The sequence below is a fragment of the Rattus norvegicus genome, chromosome 2 (assembly GCF_021556685.1).
Source record: "Rattus norvegicus strain SHRSP/BbbUtx chromosome 2, alternate assembly SHRSP_T2T, whole genome shotgun sequence".
NCBI classification, from domain to species: Eukaryota; Metazoa; Chordata; class Mammalia; order Rodentia; family Muridae; genus Rattus; species Rattus norvegicus.
Genome location: NC_141535.1, coordinates 234,043,841 through 234,060,675, shown reverse-complemented (window position 1 = coordinate 234,060,675; position 16,835 = coordinate 234,043,841). Strand labels below are relative to the sequence as shown.

General features: G+C 43.4%; 1 long non-coding RNA gene across 4 annotated transcripts; it reads left to right on the top strand.

Annotated features, from left to right (window-relative positions):
• The first annotated feature begins 46 nt into the window (after nt 1-46).
• LOC108350125 (uncharacterized) lies at nt 47-8,485 on the top strand. 4 transcript variants are annotated; one of them, XR_015672605.1, is made up of 4 exons: nt 47-187; nt 395-474; nt 4,942-5,043; nt 7,325-8,485. It is a non-coding gene; the product is annotated as an uncharacterized LOC108350125 (long non-coding RNA). The 4 variants fall into 4 exon arrangements; XR_015672606.1 differs by having other exon boundaries at nt 6,975-8,485; XR_015672602.1 differs by having other exon boundaries at nt 47-238.
• The last annotated feature ends 8,350 nt before the right edge of the window (nt 8,486-16,835 follow it).

The window sequence follows — 16,835 nt, the reverse complement described above, 5'->3', positions numbered from 1 at the left end:
GCGCACTCCGCGCAACTACGGGTCGGGAGGAAGGCCAAAAAGTGTTGGGTGCATGACGACGCGGGCTGTGTACTTCCTGGTTTTCTTTGCTGCGTGGCTCTCGGCTGCTTATTAATAGGCAAAATTTCAAAGCCTGGCGTGATAGCACGCATCATTAATCTCGGGAGGCAGAGGCTGGAGGATCTCTGTGAGTTTAGGGGAAGCCCGGTCTACACTAGGAGCTCCATAACAGCCGGAGGTAGGGTGGGGGAGTGGTGGGAGGAGAGAAAGTTCAAACAAGTCAAACAAAAAGCCAAAGCAAGAAGAGTCTCAGGATGAGCTGCACCAGAGCTAGCTCTCAAACAGACCAGATTAAAATGGGAGTTGCCTCAGATCTCCTGTTGTATTCCTGCAGTAAGAAGGTCGGAGGAGGATCTGGAGTCAGACCACGTTTCAAACAAACACCTTTAAACAAACAACACACAAGGAAACCAGGTTGGTTGAAAGGGACAAAGCCCTCACACCAAACCACTTTTTTATTTTTCAGTCAGTTTTCCCTGTCTGATTGAATCTCTCATTTGCCCTAAGGAATTTGTAATAAAAAGAGAAATTAGCTGTTGTCTTGAGGAACAGGTTATCAATTCAAGCTCTGTCATAGACCAACATGATTCAAAGTTCCTACATGTCCTTTACCTCAATAGTGTAGGGAATAGAGGGTGTCTGCCTCACAAACCCTTCTAGAATTGCAAGAGATCCAAGAGAGCCCAGTGATAGCCATATATATTGTGAGGCAGACAGAGAGTCTGGCCCTGCTATGACCCAGGTTTTTGTCTTTCCCCAATCATCATTGGACATTTGACTGAAAGCTGAGTATAGAAAAACTGATAAAACAGCTAACGACTGTCCTAGGGCCCAGATGCATTAATCAGCTAAACTCGTACCAACCTGGAAATAATAAGGCAGGTCTTGTGGTTCACCCCTGTAATTCTAGCACTTAGGTTGCAGAGGTGGGCAGTCTGGAATCCCAAGCCAGCCTGACCTGCAGAGTGAGACCCTGTCTCAGGTCCCACCCTCTTTCCTTAAGGTAATAACGATACACTCTTGTAAATAAACCCAGTGGACAAAATCTGAATCAAAATAACCACAAGGTGGGCATCTTCCACTGAGACGAAAACTCAGTAAGCATTTTATTTGTTAATGGCCATCAAATGCCATTGTTGAAGTGGGAATTTCTGGTTTGGTTGGAGACTCAGTTGTTTCATGTGATGTTTTTCTGGAAAGTGTCTTATGTGAGGATGTTTTGCTGAGAACAGACACAGAGTGTTTTCCTGGAAGCTGCCTAGTGAATGGGCATGTGGTGTTTTGATGGAGCAGATGCTTGAGCAGACATATGATTGGAAAGAGTGTATGTAGAACCCAACAGAGAGTGTACAGTGCTCTTGCATTGGTTTGCCTTGGGGCTCTTTGCTGGTCTTCCTTAGGCTTTGCTGAGTCTGGTCTTCGCTGATGACACTCTTGCCTTGGTTTGCCTTGCTTCCTTGGCTGATCGCTGCTTGTTGTGACTTCATAGAGAGCAATGCACCAAAGAACTTCTGGTGGTATTCCAACTGCTTCTTCCTGCTTCTGAGGACTTGTACTCATAGGTGGGGGCCTGATGGTTTCTACTGGATCTAGCCATTCCTACTGATTCGTGTTTGATGTTTGGTGAGTATACTGGACTGCTGCTGCTGATTTGGTGTTTTGTTAGTGGATGGGACTGCTGGCAATGAAGATTTGAATTGCTCCAAAGAACCATTTCTAAGCATGTTCCCAACCCCTATTTCCTATTAACGTTTCTTTCTCCCTACTTCTGGTGGGTGGTGGGCTAGAAGAGAGTTTGAAGCCTTAAAGTAGGTTTTGAAATCTCCAAGCCTAGACATTCTTTTCAAGATCTTTTTGTTTTGGTTGTTGTTGTTAGTTTGTTTGCTTTAAGATGGGGTTTCTCTGTGTAGCCTTGGCTGTCCTAGAACTCTGTAACCCAGGCTGACCTGTGAATCAGAAATCCACCTGCCTTTTGGGGTTAAAGGCATGTGCCACTGATGTCTGGCTATCAGACATTGTTTTCCTGAGCAGAGTAGAAGCTACTAGCTTCAACTGAAAGAACAAGAGGTGCTGGGAATGTCGGTCCTTTGGTAGACTCGTAGACTACATGAAGGCTTGGGTTCAGTACCCAGCGCTACAGGGAACAGGTGTGATAGTGCAAACTGTGCTGTCACCACTCAGGCAGGAAGAGCAGGACCTCAAGGTCATCTTTGGATACATAATGAGTTTTAGGCTAGCTCGGTCTATGGGAAAACCTATCCGTTGTAAGCACACTATGCCTGGGATACATTGCTCTAGGAGACTCTTTTACACATGGCCTTTGACTCTGTTTTGAGGGAGGAGAGTGCAGCACCTGGTTTCTTTCCACAGTATGAGGATGTATTGAATAACAATAAATGAGCAAGGCTCGGTGGTTTCCATGGCAGCAGTTTAGTTAGGTGTCATTTCATCCAGCCAGTTTTAATCTGGCTGAGGAATGTCGAGTCTCTTATTCCACTCCCAACTACTAACGTTAACTCTCCTATCCCTCTGGTAACTATCTCTGTATATCTATATGCATGTGTGTGTCTGAATGGCTCAACGTGTTAGAGCAGCTGATCAGAGTTTACGAGGCATTAGAAGTAGTCTGAGAGAGAGAGAGAGAGAGACAGACAGACAGACAGATTGACTGTGTTAATAACAAAGCAGGCAAGAGGCTTGAGGAAGTTGAAGTTGGATCTACTCAGTCAGGGTTTGAGTATAAAACTGGAGAGTTCCAGATGCAGGGTGAAGGGTGAGTTGGGCTCTGAGACTGGAAAATGGTGGGTTCAGGTTCAGGTCCAGACAGGTGAGAGGTGAATGAGTGATCGGGCAGCCGAGCTAAGGGTAGACAGTGAGTTGAGCTGAAAGGGGATAGTTAGGAAGTCCCCCGCTTCTTGACTTATACAGCAGGTATCAGATGATAGGTTGGTGCGTGGCCATGACATCAATTGTGTGTGTTGCCTTATGGTCCAGGTAATAGAGTCATAATCTTTCCTGGGTCTAGTGTGTCTGGGAAGTTCTTAGGCTATGTTTCCCAGATATGATTGTAATACCCCCCATGTGCCCCTACAGTGCCCCTCCAGTCTCAGTTCACCCCATAAATTTATGGAGTAGCTCCTATTATACTCCAAGGAATAAGTCATTTACCATTCTGTGCTGCATGGATAGTTTACAGATTCACCCAGGGTTATAGTCATTCACCTCCATCAGAATAGAGTCAAAAGCTATCTGTAAAATGGAGTCTAAAAGGCACTGTTTACACAATTATAACATAATACAGAGTAGACCACAGATACTATTTCAAAAGCATTATAATAATCGATTAATTAATTTTAAAAAGAAGGATGAATCACACCTAATGGCAGCCCTCTACTCCCACCCCTAGCAGTAGATACCAACATAAAATAAGTCAAAGGTATTTTTTGCAGACTTTTGTTTGGTTGGTTGTTTTGGTTCTGCTTGTTTTGGCTCCATATAGCATTGTTAGGGCTTCCCCCACCCCCGTCTTTTGTCTTTTGCTTGTATATTATGTTTTCAATTTTGAGTTTTTATGGTATGTATATATATATATATATATATATGTGTGTATCTTTGTATATATTTGGCTTTTGTAATCTTAATTTTTTTCCTTTTGTTAGTGTGTTCATTTTGTTTTATAATTGTCCTCTTTAAATTGTTTATTTTATTCTCATATGTCTGTCTCTCTGTTCTCTCCCTTTCTCTCTCTCTCCCCCACACCCCCTCGCTCTTTCCCCCCCCCCTCTCTCTCTGGGACAAGTCCTCTCTCTATTACATAGCTCTGAGTGTCCTAGAACTTATTACGTAGATGAAGATGTCCTGGAACTCACAGAGATCCAGCTGGTTCTGGCTCCCAAATGCTCAGATTAAAGCCGTGCATGACTGCACCAGGCTGTTTCTTGTGATGTGGTGTGGGGGTGGGGAGTGCTTGTAGTAGGCAGGGCGGGGAGGATCTGGGAGGTGAGTGAGGGGGATATATTCATGATCAGAATATATTGTATGAAAATGACTTTACTTCTTAGAAAAGCGTGAGAGACAGGAACATAGAAACTAAAATCTGGGTGCGGAATGGAGGAGGCCATTACCCCACGTCTATTCATCATCCTTTTAGTTCCAAGTTGAAAATTAGACTGTGCTTCCGGGGGATGTTTTTCCCCCTTAAGATCTGGGAGGATTCAAAAACTGTCGTGACACACTTTAGTCGTGACAAGGGCAAAGGGTTTGAGGGCGCTCTACCACACCCACTAGTGTTTCCACAGAGAGCATCTTAGGGGGTGAACGGAAGACAAGAGGGCACCTGGGCATATTCTGAGGATTCAGTAAGGACGGAGAGTGCACTGTGCTTTCACAGCTGAGCCAAGTGCTTGCTGACAGAATAAACCACTATGGAAACAGTCCCCAGGGGAGAGGCTGAGCACAGGACAACCTCTCCGCCCACCTTCAGTGTCTTTCATTATCTGCATATCAACATCACCCTGGTTTGATTTCTTTCCTTTCCTTTCCTTTCCTTTCCTTCTTTCCTTCCTTCCTTCCTTCCTTCCTTCCTTCCTTCCTTCCTTCCTTTCTTTTTGTTTTTTTTTTTTTTTTGAAGTGCTGAAATTAAAGACTCTGGCCACTACTGCCCAGCTTGTGTTTAGATTTTATTTCTGATCTTGAGTTTAAGACCACACATAATCAACTGAGCTTTATCACCTAGAAATCAGTGACTCCAACTAGTTCTGACTACAATTTCTGGCGATAATTATTTATGTAAAATAATATTCAAGGCAATCATTATTTTTAAACTAATGTTTTGATGATTTTACATTTATTTTTATTATTTTATTTTATTTTTTGATACAGGGTCCCTATGTATTCAAGGCTGTCTTGGAACTTGGAAGACCAGGCTGACCTCAAACTCACAGAGATCCTCCTGCCTCTGCCTCTGGAATGCTGGGATTAAAGGTTTGTTTCATTACACTCTGTTTTGTTCGTTTACTTTTTTTTTTTTTGAGACAAAAGTCTTATTATATAAACGACCCAAGCTGAACCTAGTCCTCACTGCGTAGCCCAGAATGGCCTTGACCTGAGATCCTCTTGCCTCTGCCTCTCAAGTGCTAGGATTAAAACCTTAAATCATGGGAGCTGGAGAGATGGTTCAGTGGTTAAGAGCACTGACTGCTCTTCCAGAGGTCCTGAGTTCAAATCCCAGTAACCACATGGTGGCTCACAACCATCTGTAATGAGATCTGATGCCCTCTTCTGGTGTGTCTGAAGACAGCTACAGTGTGCTTATATATAATAAATAAAAAAAATTTAAAAAGCTGACTTATAAAAAAGGAACCTTAAACCACACACAGCTCTGGCATACAATTCATAGCATGCATCTCATACCCTCACTGTGTCTGTTTTGAAGGGTTTGGGAAGGGAATGTTGGCAAAGATGATAATCTTGCTTTATCAGGACCGGCAGGCATTTATTAGGAAATTCTTAGGCATCCTCTTTTGAATGAAGAGGAACAGATGGCCAGCTGGGTTCCAGAATGAGGGGTTTCTTCCTCTCACTTTATCTCATTACCTTTCCTTCTGTCGGGATGTAACAGTACTGTACGTTGGGAAATGCAAATTATATTTGTAGGAATGTCTGTTATCTTTTCGATTCCTTAATGTGGTCTATGAAGCTATATTTTAAAGAGGAGGCGGGGGGTAGGGGGGAGGCTGGAGAGATGGCTCAGTGGTTAAGAGCACTGACTGCTCTTCCAGAGGTCCTGAGTTCAAATCCCAGCAACCACATGGTGGCTCACAACCATCTGTAACAAGATCTTATGCCCTCTTCTGGTGTGTCTGAAGACAGCTACAGTGTACTTATATATAATAAATAAAACAAAAACTATGATTTAAAGAGGAGGCGGAGAAATCAGATTCATAACGGCAGCAACCAACCTAATAGAATTTTCTGTGCGTCAGGAACTGTACATATAAAGCTGTAGAAACCTCATGTCCCTAAGTCCTCAACAACTCTTTTTGAGTGGTCCCCTTTCATAGGTGGAGGATTTGAAGTATAAAATTGTTAAATAACCAACCTGAAGTCCCACAACTCGTAAATGGCAAAACTGGGATTAGAAGCCCCCACAAACTGGCTTCGAAATCCGTGCAGTATGCCTTCTAATACAGACTTTGGACCAAAATTTAGATCCTTAGAGTTGGAGAACTGTAAAACTAACATTTATTCGCTTGGTAGAATTGTCATTTCAGAGGCTTGCTGCCACTGTCTACTAACCTAGGCCTAGTCCTGGAATCTAGCCTCTGCACTCTCTTATCTAGGTCTATAATGTTATAGGCTCTGGGACATAATCCCAATTAAGCTCACCCCTTCCTAGTTCTTTCTGGTCTCTAGCTGGCTGGTTCAACCCACATTCTAGCTCAATCTCCATTCCCAGCTGACTTTTCTCTTGGCCTCTGAGTTGCACCATTTGGCCTGATACTAACTCTAGCAATCTTTCCTAATCTTCCGGCTCCTCCTCATTTTCTGGCTCATTCTGTCTCTGTCTGTGTCGAGCTTGTTCTCTTCAGTACTGTCTCTCCCAGTAACACTGCCCCCTTCTCCCTCTCTGCGCTGCTCCACTCTCCCTCTCAACTCTACTGCACTGCTCCCCATGAACTCTCCTGTATTCCTGCACTGTACTCTTTCCTTCGTGTGCTGCCTGTCTCCCCGTTAAGTAGCCTCCCTTTTCCTCTCTGTTCTCCTGAGAGTCGGACATATTCTATTCTGTCAAATCTTTCTCTGATTCGTCACTTTTTCTGACACTCACTTTCATACATGATGTAGACATCACTTTCAAGCATGGGTGCTTCTTTCTACAAACTAACCTTACCTTCTTTGTCTTTTGACTAAAGGCGAACACGAAGGGCTGAGCCACATCCTAACTAGAAACGGGTTCAAATATCTTGTGACAAAGATCCAAAGATGAGTCTAACCGAAGCTCTCCCACAGCAAACACGTGCTCTTGGTTTTACCAGGCAGCTGTAATCTCGCACGAGGACACTTGAGTTTGTCAGACCAAGCGCTCTCTGGTTTGAATTGTTCCTGCTTCCTACTTCACTAATAGGCGTTCTTGCACATCCGCTATTGAATGTGCTTGCTCTGTTTGCTTGTTCATTGGTTGGAAACCTTATTTGTGGCTTGATCTCCGTTTGAGAATAAACCTAGCTTTTCACTGTGACAAATGACCTTCTCCAAATACTAGGCAATCACTAAAAACCGTCACCTGCCGCACGTCGCCCTGCAGAATCAGAGGTGGAGATGCAGAAATGGAAGCACCTTTTACTTCAGTGTTCACAGACCTGCGGTTTCCTCTGGACCCTTTAAATGGTTGTGATAGAAAAGAGCAACCCTAAACGGTTCGCATTACTGATGCTCTAGAAGATGTTTTGCTCAGGACGTCGTGGAGAGCAGATGAAGTCCTCAGTGAATGTGTGTGGTTGGTATTATCGACATGAGTGAGCACGGCTGGGTCAGACTCCAAAGCTTCACACGCAGGGGACAGTGAAGCCTTTCTGTCCAAGTACTAATGTGGCCATTGTATGCACCAAGGAAGACTGCCACTTCCTCTCCCCCAAAACTGCACCCAGCCTGAGAAGACCCCAAGGGAAATTAGGAAGCTCCACAGATAGACCTTCTACTGAGATTAGACTCCACCCTCCCAACACACACACACACACACACACACACACACACACATACACACACACACATACACACACACATACACACACACACACATACACACACACATACACACACACACATACACACACACACACACACACACACACAGATAGAGAGAGAGAGAGAGAGAGAGAGAGAGAGAGAGAGAGAGAGACCCTCCTCCTGAGATTGGACAGTCCCCCCCTCCAACCACCACTGAGATTTGCCATTCTCCCATAGATACCTCCTACTGATCTGAGCTAATTGACATCCAGGTTGGAGTTGCTTCTAGGAAATTATTGGTCCACTCCCCAAAGCACTTTGCAGCCATCCATCCGATGCCAGCTTTCCATACACAGGTCTTTCTTCCCTCAACACCCCAGCCTTGTAAATTCCTAAGCTTTGCAGGTCGCAGCATCATGGAACTTCAAAAAATGTTGCTGCCCTACGTACTGTTCTTTTCTGTATCTTGTTTGTTTCTTTTGTTTTCAGACAGGGTGTCTATATAGTCGTGGTTGTTCTGGTACTCACTGTGGAGACCAGGCTGGCCTGGAACTCAGAGATCTGTGTGCCTCTCCCTCCCAGGGGCTGGGTTTAAAGGTGTGCACTCCCTGCCTTGTTTCCAGTAGCCTGAAGTTTATATTTTTCCCCAAATAATAACTCTCCAGTTTTGTAATAATAAAATAGTGAAGAATTTGAATGGTGAGACTATAATTTCCCCCCCTAAATCTGTTTAAATACATTTATTTAGTCTAGATAACATTTGCTCTTACAATCATTCCTATGAGTCAAGAAATCAGCTGATTTCTGAAGGAGAGGTTTTGGAACTGTCTTATCCCAATGCCCATTAACAGAGACTCCCTTCTGCTCATAGAGTCTCACTACTGCAAGGTGACCTCCTCTCAGACTTGACATTCCTCTGCCTCTGTCTCCTCTGCCCTGGGGTTCCAGGCATGAACCACCACTATTGGCCTGTTTGTTAAAGACTGAACTTTAAAAAAAAAAGAGCAACAACCAAAGACATTTGTTTTATTATTTTGAATTATGTGCACCTGTGTACAGTGAGTTGCGGCTACCCTTGAAAGCCAGAAGAGGTTGCTAGATCCCTGGACCTGGTATTACAGTTGTGAGCTGCTTAATGAGTTTACCAGGAACTCTGCAAGAGCAGCAAGTTCCTTTTTACCACTGAGCCATTCAGCCAGAGACTGAATTTCAATATTAGGAGCTATTGTGTCCATGAAACCCACACACTAAAAGCTTTATTCTATATGACTACCTAGTTCCAAATACTCTGATATTATTAGACACTCAGAACTCCAGAGCTGTTGAAGTATGCCCACAGGGTGTGACTTCGATGCCATTTCTTTCTTTCCTGCCGTCACTCCTCACAGTATTCTAAATTGACCTGGAGAGACTCCAAAAAAGATTTATCTCTTAAAGCCCCCTCGGGCCAGTAATCCTTCTTCTGAGAGCTGGAGCGAGGGAATGGAAACAGGAGATAACTGTATTCATAGAGATGCCCCATGCAGTGTTATCCACAATTGCATAAAACTACCAGCAAGATAAATGCTCAGAACAGGGTGCTCGTAACTTTAGCCGTGCTGTTCTAAATCAGGAAGCAGCCTGATGATTGGATTAGGAAATGCTATGCATCCTGGTGCGGTTAAGCCACTAAAGTCAATCCAGGTCCCCAAGGACATTTTCTAAGCCATACATTCCCGAGGCTGGCTCTGTTCCTTCAGCTGCTGGACAGCAAATGCAGTAATGGCTGGAGTGCTGGAGCCTCTTGGTATCCTTGTGACTGACGCATCTGCAGAGAGCACACACCCAGTGAATAAAGATTTATGTGGCACCCATAAACTGAAAGGTATTTTAAAATGCAACTGCTCGTAGGGCATAGGAGATGCCCCCAGCCAGAGAAGAAGAGCCTGGTGTGCAAGCGTGAGGACCTGAGTTTGCATCCCCAAGGCTCATGTGAAAAAGCCAGCCCAGGTGCAGGTGTCTCCAACCCTTGGGCAGGGGCAGACACACACACAGACACAGACGCACAGACACACATACACATGTGTACGTATAGCCCCTGGAGCTGCCTGACAGGCCTGTCTAGCCATTTGGTGAGTGCCGGGTTCAATGAGAGACCCTGTCCTAAAAGGTAAGGTGGAGAGTGATCAAAGTGTGCACATACATACACATGTGTCCCCCTTCCACATGCGTGTGCTACATATTCAACTTTCAAAAAATTACCTATACCATTCTTTACAATGACGAAGAGAAATGAATGTGGTTCTGTTGGCAGGATTCTCCATTATAGCAAGCAGGCTATGCCCGCTTTCTTCCTTAATGGTTTTCCCCTGTATGCAAGTCTCTATTCTGCCTGCTCACCTCTGGGTCATCTGTTCTACTTCAGTCTTTTCACAACACGGTTTAATGTTGAAGTGCCCTGACAAATACCCATTCTGAACGCCTCCTCCTCCCCCTCAGGTTATGTTAAACTCCAGCTACAACCTTTCAGAATTTCAGAACACTGTACCAGGGTCATGTGATACAAGCTACACCTCAGCTTAATAAGAATGTAGCTTGGGCTCGCTTTTAAACAACTGCCGGACTGTGACAGATCATACCTTCAAGCACTTTTTATTGGGAACTGAAAGAAAAAGCACGGATTTAGAGCTGGATGCAAAGCTACAGTCACAATACTTCAGGAAGCTGTTGGCCTAAGCTATACAGCCACAGCCTATCTTCATCTCTGAGCCGAACTTAATAGTACAGAAATACATATTCGGCATACCCAGTCTGAATATCTGAGCAATGAATGACATATCCCAAAATCCACTGATGTTAAGTCCTATTAGTGTATCACCAGCAGAACGTTTCATATACGAGGCTTTGTTATATCATGAATAGAACTATTGAAAACACTATATAAAATCACCTTCAGGCTCTGTGCATACAGTGTATATGAAACTAAAGGATGTCTTTAAAATCGGATCCCACCCCAAAAATACCTCATTATGTATATACAAACATTCCAAAATTTGAAAAAAAAATCCAAATCAGGTAGAATCCCATACATTTTGGATGAAAGTCAGTCAACATATGCTTCTCTGTTAATTGTTTACCACATAAACTAAAGGGCAGGCTACACAATTTAAGACAAATCAAACATTGTAGACAGCCGCTCTCACTTCCTGAAAATTCGTAACTCTAAGCACAAGGAAGACTATATTAATATTTACATATGACCTCATGTCTAATTTTCATCATTTAAATTCATGCAAAATGCACCCATATTGTCCCATAATGCACCATGTTGCGTGTGCCGCGTTTCATTCAGTCATGTTTTATTCACGCAAACAGATCTCGTTCATTTATTCAGTTGGTTTTTTTTTTTATGCAACAGAATTGAGCCAAATTCTTTGACTAGATGCTATAGTCTATTTACCCCGACTAATAACAGATGAAATGTTCCCTCCAGTTCTTTGTTATCACAACCAATGCCATCCGGAATGCCTTTGACAATATTTATGTCAAACGTGGATGTAAACACATACCAGTGTAGCCAGGACCTCAGAGACCAGATACATATTACATGTTGTTCATTGTTGTAAAAAATGATTCCTAGGAAATGGATCTGTTTCCTCTGATAGTGTTCTAGAAGGTGCATTTCCGCAGACTCGGGCAACACCAGTTGAGACATCCTGTCAGTATCATTTTAAATTGGAAACCAAACTCTGACTAGAAATACCTGCTTAGCAGGCAAAAGCAATACAGCTGTACCACTCCCCTCCTTCCTTTCTTGCATGGCTTTGCTGGTTCGTACCCTGTTTATCCCTACTAGCAAGAGTGCAAAAATATTGCAAAACATGGTCTTCCGTACCGGGCCCATCAGTTTCTACCTTCCTTCCCTATGCTGTTTTTCTCCTTAGCACTTACCAACTACTGTACCTTTAACCTGCCCGTCTTTGAAACGTGGCTGTAAATTGTACTAATTTTGTTTCTTTTGCTTGCTACAGTATTCCCAGCAACTGATGACTGCAGCCGGCTTGCAATCATTGTTGATGTCAAGTAAGTAAACTGTGGTAAGCAGCCGCACTACCACTGAGCGGCAGCCCAAATAAACTGATTTTAAAATGAAGTAAAGTGTTTCAATATATAAGAGCAAAGATAAAGTAAAACTCCTTCCTCACCATCCTGTTCAGCGCTACTGGTAACAACTCCTGCTTCCTTTCCCAAAGCTAACTCCTTGTACGTTTATAACTGTGGTGTTTTTTCATATAAATTATTACAGCAAAATCATGCATCGCAGTAGAAACAGAAATGCCATGGGTTTAGTTTTACATAGTCGTTTGCTTAAGATAACCTTTTAAAAAGCTAAATTATAAGGTGTTCTATAAGTTGCTTCCCCGTAATAGATCTTAGAGATAGTATCATGGCCATGCAGAAAACTTCTCTCCTTAATAAAAGTTTTTATTTTAGTTTTAACTATGTGTACACGTGATTTCTGTGTATGAGTATATGCAGGAGGGTGCCAGAAGAGGCCAGAAGTAGGCGTCATCTGGCTGTGAGCCATCTGTCAGGGGTGCTGGAGAAACAGCAGCAGTAGCAGTTTTGTTTTGTTTTTGGAATATCATCTCACTATTTAGCTCTTGCTAGCCACAAACCCACAGAAATCTGCCTGCTTCTGCCTCCTGAGTGCTGGGATTAAAGGCTGGTACTGTCCCATTCAAAACAGCAAATTCTAAGCTCTTGTGCCTGAGGACGTTTGTATGCATGAGGACGTGAATCTTAACTTCGTAATTATGCAGTGGAGGCCTCATGTCTAATTATTTTGGTGCGGGTCCCACATTATGGATTAGCTGGAGACCTAAGGCTTAGGACCTAAGCAGAGACGCTCCAGAAACCTAACTAAAATGACTCGGAAACATGCTAATAGTATATGAAGTTGTGGGAACAACCTTTAGCATTTTAGGAAACCATCAATAAGTGAAAGACGGGAGTCAAAGAGAGGTAAGTTCAAGACAACAGCGATGGCGTTCTGATGGCCAAATCCAGGTGCCCCAAATTCATTTATTTAAGAAACGGGGATTTGCCCACCGTGTGCTACAATCTGCTCAGCCCCTCTCCTGGAACCTGTATTTGTGGAGGGAGAGATAGATACATAAATGGGGAAAACGTGCTATAAACTAGATAGCCGTTAGGTGCTCGGAGAAAAATAGGGAAGGCTGGGCGGGCAAGCAAGAACTGCTTTTATAAATTGATTTATCAATAGACCGCTTGTTTTATAGATGAGATCTTACCATATTGCCTACGTTGGTGTCAAATGTGGTTTTCGTTTTACCTCAGCCACTGAAGTAGCTTTAAAGGAAGGGCACAGGTCCACCAGATCCAGTCAGGAGTTAAAGCTTTAGGTGGAAGGTCAGGTCCTCCCCTGAGGAAAGATTTGAACGAAGATCTGAGGTAGTCAGGTAGCCTACGGTAAGACATTCCAGGACAGGGAATCACAAGTTCACGGTAATAAACTGGAGCTTGCCTGGTCTCCAGGGACAGGCAAGGGGGCCAGGGTGGCGAGACCTCAGCAAGGGTAGGGAGGACGTGATGAGGCAAGGGGAGTGCAGGGGGAAACGAGGGACAAAATCGGCTTCTATAATCAACACAACAGTCAATGTAAACGTTTTTCAGCTTTATTTTTATGTGTGTGTGGATGCCCACAGAGGCCAGGGAGGACAGAGGATTTCCTGGGGGGCGGAATGAAGTTAGCTGCCCGAAGTGGATTCTGGGAAAGAAGTGCAGCTCCTGTAGAAAAGCACCAGGTGCCTGTAACTGCTGAGCTGTCTCCCCAGCCTCCCAATGAAAGGTCCTGAGCTCTTCAAATAATCACACTCAAGGGTAGAGCATGATGCCAGGATTTCACCAGGAGAACATTTCTGAGGGGAGAAGTCTAGAAAATGGGAGTTTTATTTTTCCACTCACTCGTTGTTTACCAGATTGTATCATGGATTCTAAAAGTAGAACCATAGTGAATTAACAGGACTCTATGGAGAAAGAAAGCTGTTTTAGAACCTGTAGCCAGAGCGGCATATTTGTTGGGTTAATGGACAACTAAAGAGTCTGTTCAAAAACACCGCTTTCCGACACTACTTGTGTAATATTTCTTTTACAAATGCTGAGTGGCAATCTAAAGAAGGTGACGTCTGTGTACATGGTGAAGTTAATATTGATTAGAAAATCCATCCTACTTCTGATAGAGGGCTAATATCCAAAATATACAAAGAAATCAAGAAGTTAGATTCTAGAGGGCCAAATAACCCTATTAAAAATGGGGTACAGAGCTAAACAAAACATTCTCAGCAGAGAATTATCGAATGGCCAAAGAGCACCTAAAGAAATGTTCAACATCCTTAGTCATCAGGGAAATGCAAATCAAAACAACCCTGAGATTCCACCTCACACCAGTCAGAATGGCTAAGATAAAAAACTCAGGTGTCGGGAGATGCTGGCAAGGATGTGGAGAAAGAGGAACACTCCTCCATTGTTGTTGGGATTGCAAACTGGTACAGCCACTTTGGAAATCAGTCTGGAAGTTCCTCAGAAAATTGGACATTGAACTACCTGAGGACCCAGCTATACCTCTCTTGGGCATAGTCCCAAAAGATGCTCCAACATACAACAAAGACACGTGCTCCACTATGTTCATAGCAGCCTTATTCATAGTAGCCAGAAGATGAACAGAACTCAGATGCCCTTCAACAGAGGAATGGACACAGAAAATCTACACAATGGTGTACTATTCAGTTATCAAAAACAATGACTTCATGAAATTCATAGGCAAATGGAATGAACTAGAAAATATCATCCTGAGTGAGGTAACTCAATCACAGAAAAATACATTTGATATGCTCTCATTGATAAGTGGATATTAGCTAAAAAACTTGAATTACCCAAGATGCAGTCTACAGACCACAGGAAGCTCAAGAAGAAGGATAACCAAAATGCAGATGCTCTCACTCCTTCTTAAAAGGGGGAAAATCCATAGGAGGGGATATGGAAGCAAAGTTTAGAGCAGCGACTGAAGGAACAGCCATTCAGAGCCTTTGGCCCATATATATAGTCACCAAAACTAGATAAGATTGATGAAGCTAAAAAATGCATGCTGAAAGGGATTGGATATAGATCTCTCCTGAGAGACACACCCAGAGCATGTCCAATACAGAGGTCAATGCTAGCAGCAAACCACTGAATTGAGAACAGGACCCCCTTGGGGGGAATTAGAGGAAAAACTGAAAGAGGAAAAACAATAATGTCATCCAACCAGAGCTCCCAGGGACTAAACCACTACCGAAAGACTATACATGGACTGACCCAGGCCTCCAACTGCATTTGCCCCTTGTTGGGGCACCAGGAAAGGGGAAACCCTTGGTCTTGCCAAGGCTGGACCCCCACTGCAGGGGAATATGGGGGGCACTAAGGGGGATGTATAAGGGGAACACCTATATAGGGGAGGGGGAAGGGAGGGAGAGGGGAGGGGGAGGGGAGGGAGAGGGGAGGGGGAGGGGAGGGGGCCTTATGGATAGGAAACCGGGAAGGGGAATAACATTTGAAATATAAGTATAGAAATATATCTAATAAAAAATTAAGAAATAATTAAAACAAAAACAAAAAAGAAATAAAAGAAAACTGTTTCTCTTTCAAGTAATATATGGAGTCTCTTACTCCTATGTAAATGAAGTTTTAAAACATTTGTAAACACTGAAGGGTATATGCTTGTTTATGTCCCAATCTGAATAAAAAATACTACGTGAAAAATAAATGTGGTGCCTAAACCATAAAAAAGAAAAAAGAAAAGGAAATCCAGTTATCACTACAATTTATTTCTGATAGATCCCAGGATGGCTGTTTGTTGGCAGGGGAGCTTCTGCTTTAACTGGAAGGAAAGAGTAATTGGCTATGTTCTCAGAGGAACAATACAATGAAGTTCTCATGTCTCTGAAATGTGGTTGAGATCTCTGTTTTCTTTTGTCTACCAGTAGGGCTTACCTACCTGGGAAACCCCTTGTTTTATCAGGGTATAATTTTTCACTTAAAATGTTTGATGACTGCGTATTTATATAGTTGCTCTTGTTAGGATGCAGGAAATCCTTGAGTTTAAGAAGATTGGCGGTAACCTGCCCCTCTCTCCTACCTCCTCACATCCCGACCAACTTTTCCCTTGAGTCTGACAGGCACCCACTGAGGGTTGGCTCACTCTCTGCCTCTGACCAATAGATCTTCTGGAAGGTTGACCTGGAACTCTGTCCTTTATTTCCGACAGCAATATTTCCATAGAAAACAGAAAACTCTACATTTGGCTAAACAAAGGTTTGTTTGTCTTGTGCATCACAAAGTCCACTGGTGGGTGCAGTGGCTTGGTTTGCCTTCCCACCCCAAGCCCTTTCCACCATTCCCCAGCGTCCTTGCTGGAAAGTCCACTCCTCTCCCGGCATTAAAGCCAGCTCCAGGATTCTGGTATGTACTGGAGGAGCTGAGACATCCAGGCTTGTTTACTGAACAACTACTGGATTCTTAGACTTTTCATTGAGAGACATCCATTGTTGGACTAGCTAAATCACAGAGCCACTTTAATAACGTGTGTGCGTGTGTGTGTGTGTGTGTGTGTGTGTGTGTGTGTGTGTGTTTGCAGAGCTTAAGCATAGGGGGCCTCAAAGCTCACCTCCATAGTGATACACTTCCTCCAACAAGGCCACACCTCCTAATAGTGTCATTCCCCATGGATAAGCCATTCAAACATATGACTCTATTAGGGCCAAGCCTATTCAGACCACCACAGACAGTAAAACAGTCACAGAAATGAGAATTGAGGGGTGGTGGATACAGACACGCATGAAATTCAACAGACAGGCCTTGGCTGGAGGTTGAGATTCACTAATGTAGAGTAAGTGAATTTATTTAGGAAAAAAATTAGCATGGTATAGGTCAAAATACTGACAGTCAAGGAACAGAAGAGCTGAGAACAGCCAGATAGGTAATAACTTAACAGCATGTGTGGTATGTCA